At 39.4% G+C, this 6,744-nt stretch overlaps 1 pseudogene; it reads right to left on the reverse strand.

Moving 5' to 3' along the window:
• Nucleotides 1-2,135: 2,135 nt before the first annotated feature.
• On the reverse strand, nucleotides 2,136-2,287 carry LOC144234768 (U2 spliceosomal RNA; annotated as a pseudogene).
• Nucleotides 2,288-6,744: the final 4,457 nt, after the last annotated feature.

The raw sequence follows: 6,744 nt of genomic DNA on the forward strand, positions 1-6,744 counted from the left end.
TCGGAGGAATGTGTTCCTTTTGCGGACTGTTCCCCCTCATTCTCTGTGATGGCATCTGAGGCACCCCGGGGCTTCGCTCAGTAGATCGTAACCAGGCAGTTTGGAATCAGGACCATCAGCTTCTCCTCTCCACTCTCCATTGCCAAAGTCTTTGTCAGAGCCACAGATCTGTTGATAAAAGATTGTGCTTGCACATTATGCAGTTTCTCCGGAAGCCTGGATTTCCATGAGTGAGTGCATGAGTGAATGAGAGAATGAGTGGACAAGCCTGGAGCACCTAACGCGTGCCCAGCGTTACGCCAGGCATGCGAGCATCGGACGTTTGTGATTCCGGTGGCGTGCATACCATTTTAAATGTGTTCCAGTATGAATCATGTTACAGAATCCTTAATTTTATATGTCATTTAAATTAAAGAGGAAAAGAAATGGTTTATAATATATTTTAAGCAATGTGCTACTATATAATACTAATAGCTATAATTGTAGTTAACACCTAAAGCCTCTTGGAAAACGTTAAAGAAGTACCTTGGTTTCTGATGCAACTTTGACTAAAATATTTACTTTCAAAGTGAATGAAAACATTCTTATTTTGCTATAGCACCTTAATTAATTATATAATTACAAAGTAATGTTTTCTAGAAATGCTGGTTATTTTATATTCACGTAAATTTCGTCATGGGTAAAATTTGCAGTTGTAAATTGTTTTTGCTCTGCCAAGGGTCCTACTGATGGTCCCATGCTGTTAAATATAAAGAAAATATATACTAAAATATTTCTAAGTTCCAAATAATAGTTTCTAGTAATTGTATTTTGAATTCTTATTTTTCTTCAGGTCTCCTTACCTTCAAATTGGCTAACACATATCTTACCCACTCATATATATATAAATACAGTTGTGCACAGATTTTTAACATTGTCTGTGTTTGTTGACAAACACTAACAAACACAGTTGTTAATAAGTTTTGGCTACCCAAATTCTAAACAGAATGGTTGAATAACCAAATATGATCTGGAGATATTTTAATGTTCTTAGTCTGGTTCAAGAACACAGGTGAAGATGATTTCCTGTTCCTTCAGCTCATTCAGCTCATGATGGAAATGTTCTTTGATCTATAACAGGTCAGCAAGCTTTTCTGTAAGGGGCCAGGTGAATATTTTAGGCTTCCTGCACCATTCAGTCTCTCTCTACTACTCAGCTCTGCCAGTGGAACATTGGAAAGTTAGTGTAGACGTTATGTGAGTGAAGGAGAGAGCTGCGTGCCAGTCGGACTTGATTGACAGAAGCAAGGAGACCTGGGTTTGGCCCACGGATCATAGTTGTTAACCCTTGATCCCAAGTTTAATTTCTGTAAGACCCTGTAATTGATCTGCGTCTTTTCTCTGTGTTTGGGTACATAATTCATTTTTAAAGCAGAAAGGTGTGTGTCCATACGATTGTATGAATCTGTGTAAACCTAATGCTATATGTTTGCAGTCTTGAAAATAGACACACTCTTCTGGACTCTGTTCAGGTCCTGATAAAATAGGACTATAATGAAAGGCAATTTTGTTTGTTTTGGAGGCAGGCCACCTTGCCTCGCCTTGTCATTTAATGCCACAAGTCCAGACTCCCCATGTAAAAAGAAGGGTCTCTATGGGTTCACAATAGTCTTTTCTCTCCCAAGTTCCGCCTCTTCATTGGCCTTTGGACCAGGACTCTGGATTGTTGGAGCTGGAATAACTCCTCCCCTTGAGTACTGTTAGGTCCCTCCAAGGAGAATAAGCTAGCATCTGACCTTTGTGCTGCAAAAATCAATGTTTTGAAAAATTTTAAGCAACAGAAAATGGGTTATGGGCCTCATTTGGCAGGCCCACTATTCCTTTTTTAGACTGCAGAATGGTACCACTTCTGTTCCCTTGGAACAGCCTAACTCTGAGGAGTGTAGAGAAAAGATCTTTCCGAAAGGAGAGTTCCCTGGTCTCTTACCGCCTACCTTGCCTCCAGTCCTTTACAAGTTAGTACCATTATTTCAGAGTGTCAGTATGCATCCCATCCAAGTTAAAGTGTCCCTCAAGTTCAGCCTTACATTTCCAGTGGGTAACAGCCCATCTCCTAAACTTTGCTTGGGCCCAGCAGCACTCATGAAATGACTTAAGGTTACATGGCACCATATTACTAGTATACTCGTTGCCACGCACCAGTCACCGTGAGAGAGAGATTTTTCACGAAGAAACTTACCAAATAGGTATTTTACTAGTTTTGGAAATTCTACTACACTTGATCTTAGCCAAAAGGCCGAGAAGCGATTAGTTTTGGATATTCTAGAGGGAAAGCCTGTAAATGAGCTGCCCTTCTAGGTCTGACGTACCAGATGGCTTTGGTTCAGTGTGGACATTAAGTGTGGGGATGCACACAGACGTGTGAACCCACATACATACATGTGAATGCACAGAGGATTTTAAACAGCAAATGCCTCGCAGCTATTGGACGCTACAGAAATCTGCAGATTTTTACCAGAAAACTCCATTAGAGATACACTCAGCTTGCTCTTCGGAAAAATGGTTTCTTAGAAAACAAATTTGTTTTTGTTGTGATAACTAAATAAGGCATCCCCGGTTTTAATTACTAGATTTGGACATTGAAATGCCATTCCTCAGTCTCACTGGTCTCAAACTCACTGATAAAACTTGCCCCTCAGCTAGTGAGCAGGGTAAGTGTAACCCCCTACATCGGTACCCACTGGCCGCTCTTGAACTGATTTCCAGTCATGTCCTCCCTATGTAATTTTTATAAGTTAAAGGTAATATTGTATATTAAAGACCAAATAAAGATGTTCCTTAAGTGAAAGTCTCTTTATCCTTCATTTGTGCCCACCGAGAGCAGCACGGTTCAGTCTTCCTACTCACGTGACAACTTTGGCTTTTATGGTAACTGCTAGTCTCCCTTCAGTCTCCCACCTACAGAGTCTTTTGGTTCAGCGGATCTTTACATTTATTGTTGTAGAAAGAGGAAGAGCTTGTGTAAAGGGTAACTTTCATCCCATCTGACTTTGAGAAGACAAACTGTAGACCAATGTGACCATCTTAACAGTATTACTGTGCCTGGTACCTGGTCTAGTCCAACCTCTGAGGTCATCAAGTTAAATCTTGCCTTTATCACTGGACCTCATTCTGTCCCGTTAAGATCTGACCCGATTCTTGAGCAAAAACAGGCCTCAGGGGCTTAAGGAATAGGATCAGCTAGACTACAGATAGTGGTTTAATCTATTGATATTGTAAGACACAGGATACTTAAAACCCTGAGCCATGTGGCATCCGGTCCGATAATGTCAAAGCCTTCTGAAGCAGCAGCTAATTTACATTGCAAGTGCACCAAAATGCATCATGGGCTTGCTTGTTCAAGACCAACTTAAACTGGACCGGATAAAAGACCCAAGAATCTCCAAATGACTATGATTTGATAAAATCTGGGCCTCTGTCTGCCAGAAACCTGAAGTTGCCACCCTTATTTGATTCGGTTACAGAAGACCATCAACATGCAAACATTCATGTTAAGAAAACGGGTTCATCATAGAAGAACCACAGGTTGGTGATCGTCAGAGGCGAGTGGGTGGGGGCAGTGGGGTACAAACCTCTGTAAGGTAGAGAAGTTCTGGGAATGCAAGGTGCCAATGGTGACCATAGTTAATACCGTATTACATACTCGAAACTCGCTGAGAAAGTAGATTTCAGTGTTCTCACCACACACACACACACACACACACACACACTACAGTCTGTAAGATGATGGATATGTTAACCTTTTTGTGGTTTTTATTGCACAATACATGTCAGATATCAAATCGTGTGCACCTTACATTTGTGCCACTTAGATTACAATAACGCTGTTTTTAAAAATGCAGGGGTGGCTCAGTCGGTTAAGTGTCCAACTTCGGCTCAGGTCATGATCTCACGGTTTGTGGGTTCGAGCCCCACGTCGGGCTCTGTGCTGACAGCTCAGAGCCTGGAGCCTACTTCAGATTCTGTGTCTCCCTCTGTGACCCTCCCCTGATCACGCTCTGTCTCTCTCAGAAATAAAATAAAAACTTTAAAAAAATGCATGGGACCCATATGCTTCTTTTTCCCATATGCTTTTTTTAAAAGCTTTGCTGAGATATAAGTGGCATACCACGTAAGATGAGACTGTAGGTCATTGGCTGACCTAACTTTTTTTTTAATTTTGTGATAAAATATAAAATTTGCCCTTTTAATCAGGTTTAAGCATACAGTCCCTTGGCATTAATAGTTACATTAGCGATGTTGTGTAACCATTGTCACTACCCCCAAAACTCGCCTTTCATTGCAAATAACTCCCCATTCTCCCCTTCCAAAAAAAAAATCTCAATTACCTAACACCAAGAAAAATCACAATTTTCTTGTTGGTAAAAGCAGGATAATACAGGATTTTTAGAATTTTCATTTGAGAAAGATCCATGTACCTCACCTGATATGAGCTCACGAGTTCAGTTAGTTTTTAGTTATTTTTATTAGTAGATCCAAGTAATCCTTTCCAAAGGAATAGAAATTTTTTTTTAATCAGGGGAAGGGCAGTTAGAACGGCAGTAAAGGGGCACGTGGGTGGCTCAGTCGGTTCAGATCTGACGCTTGATTTCAGCTCAGGTAATGATCCAAGGGTCGTGATTTTGAGCCCTGTGTGGGGTTCTGTGCTGAGTGTGGAGCCTGCTTAAGATTCTCTCACTTCCTGACTTTGCCCCTCCTCAGCTCAGGCTCTCTCTCAAAAAAAAAAAAAAAAAAAAAAAGGAGGAAGAAGAAAAAGAAAAGAACAGGGTAGTAAAGAGCCAGGAAAACCATCTAGTTTTACCTCCTCATTTTATACATAAGGAAATTAAAACCAAAAGAGGATAAAATGAAGACATTAGATGATCCTTCAGATGGTTTTCCAGTTGCATCATTCATGAGTCTATGAAATAAGACTTCTGCAGTTTTGCTATAGAAAAGTTTAATGGCAAGCAAATATATTTGTAATATGAACCCAGCAGTCTGTTTATTTAACGAAGCAGTTTAAAAACCATTGAAGTCACTTTTTGCTCAAACACGTGGCAAAAAACAAAAACAAAATATCACTAAAAGTGGCATTTAGCCTTGTGGGGTAAGGTGTAAGAATTTTTTGGTATTTGTTCAACTTAAAAAAAAGTAACAGTTTTATTGAAGTACAATTTACATACAGCTTTCCCTTTTGAAGTGGAAATTTTCATGGTTCTTGAGCAAGCTTACAGGGTCCTATGGGGTCCTCACAGTGCTTACAGTGTCTCACAAGCCTCAGAAACCCTGCGTGTCTGTTTGCAGACCATCTTCATTCCTATCCTAGCTTCTAACAACCACGAATCTACTTTTTGTCTTTAAAGATTTGCCTTTTCTGGACATTTCATATAAAGAGCATCATTCATATGTGGTCTTTTGCATATGGCCTCTTTAACCGAGCATAACGTTTTAAGCTTTATCCATGCTGTGGAAAGTATCGGGAGTTTGTTCCTTTTTATTACCGCAAATATTCCGTGGTATGGGTATGCCATATTTTGTTTATCCACTCACCAACTGATGAACATTTGGATTGTCGCCACTTTTTGGTCGTCACTTTTTTGGTGAATAATGCTGTCATGAACATTCGCATACAAGTCTTTGTGTGGACATATGTTTTTGTTTCTCTGGGGAATGTACTTAGGAGTAGAATTGCTAGGTAATCGGTACAGTTATGGATACTTGTTTAGGAAACTACCAAACTGTCTTCAAACTGACTGTTTTCCCATCTCCACCGGCGATGCACAAGGGTGAGTGTCTGTTTTTTTACATTCCCACCAATATTTGTTATTTTCTACCTTTTTTAATAGTCATTTTAGTGGGTGTGAAGTTGTATCTCAATGTCGTTTTAATTTGCATTTCCCTAATGACTAATGATTGAGTCTCTATGCTATTTGCCATTCATGTATCTTTTGTAAACTGTTCAAATATTATGCCCATTTAACAAATAGGTTTGTTTGCCTTCTTGAGTTGTAAGGGCTCTTTATATATTCTGTATTTATTTTCTTTAACATTGTGGTTTGTCTTTTCATTATTTTTCCCCTAAATGTTTTATTTATTGTTTGTAAGAAAAGGCATGAGTGGGGGAGGTGCAGAGAGTGAGGGACAGAGGATCCGAGGCGGGCTCTGTGCTGACAGGCTGACAGCAGCGAGCCCGATGCAGGGCTCAAAATCATGAACTGTGAGATCATGGCCTGACCCAAAGTCAGGCGCTCCGTGTCTTTTCATTTTTAATGGTGTACTTTGACATACAAAATGTTTTAATTTTGATGATGGAGAGTTTATCAACCTTTTGTTTTCCAGCTCCTCCTTTTTATTTATTTGTTTGTTTATTTTTACCTAATTCAAGGTTACAGAAATGTTAGACCTATGTTTTCTTCTAAAAATTTTCTAATTTTAGCTCTTACATTTTAGGTCTGTGACCCATTATGAATTAATTTCTCATGCATGGTAACAGTCTAAAGTCATTTTTGCATGTGAGTATCTAATTATCCTAGTACTATTTATTGAAAAGATTGCTCGTTCCCTATTAAAATTGCTTTGATACCTTTGTGAAATACCAATCGATCATAAATGTGAGATTTTATTGCCAAATTCTTAAAATTTTTCCATTGATCTATGTCTTTCCTTGTGCCAATACCAAATTCGGTTGATTACTATTGCTTCAGGGTAGCAGGAGTAATTTTG

This window comes from Crocuta crocuta, unplaced genomic scaffold (assembly GCF_008692635.1).
Source record: "Crocuta crocuta isolate KB4526 unplaced genomic scaffold, BGI_CrCroc_1.0 scaffold180, whole genome shotgun sequence".
Taxonomy (NCBI): Eukaryota; Metazoa; Chordata; class Mammalia; order Carnivora; family Hyaenidae; genus Crocuta; species Crocuta crocuta.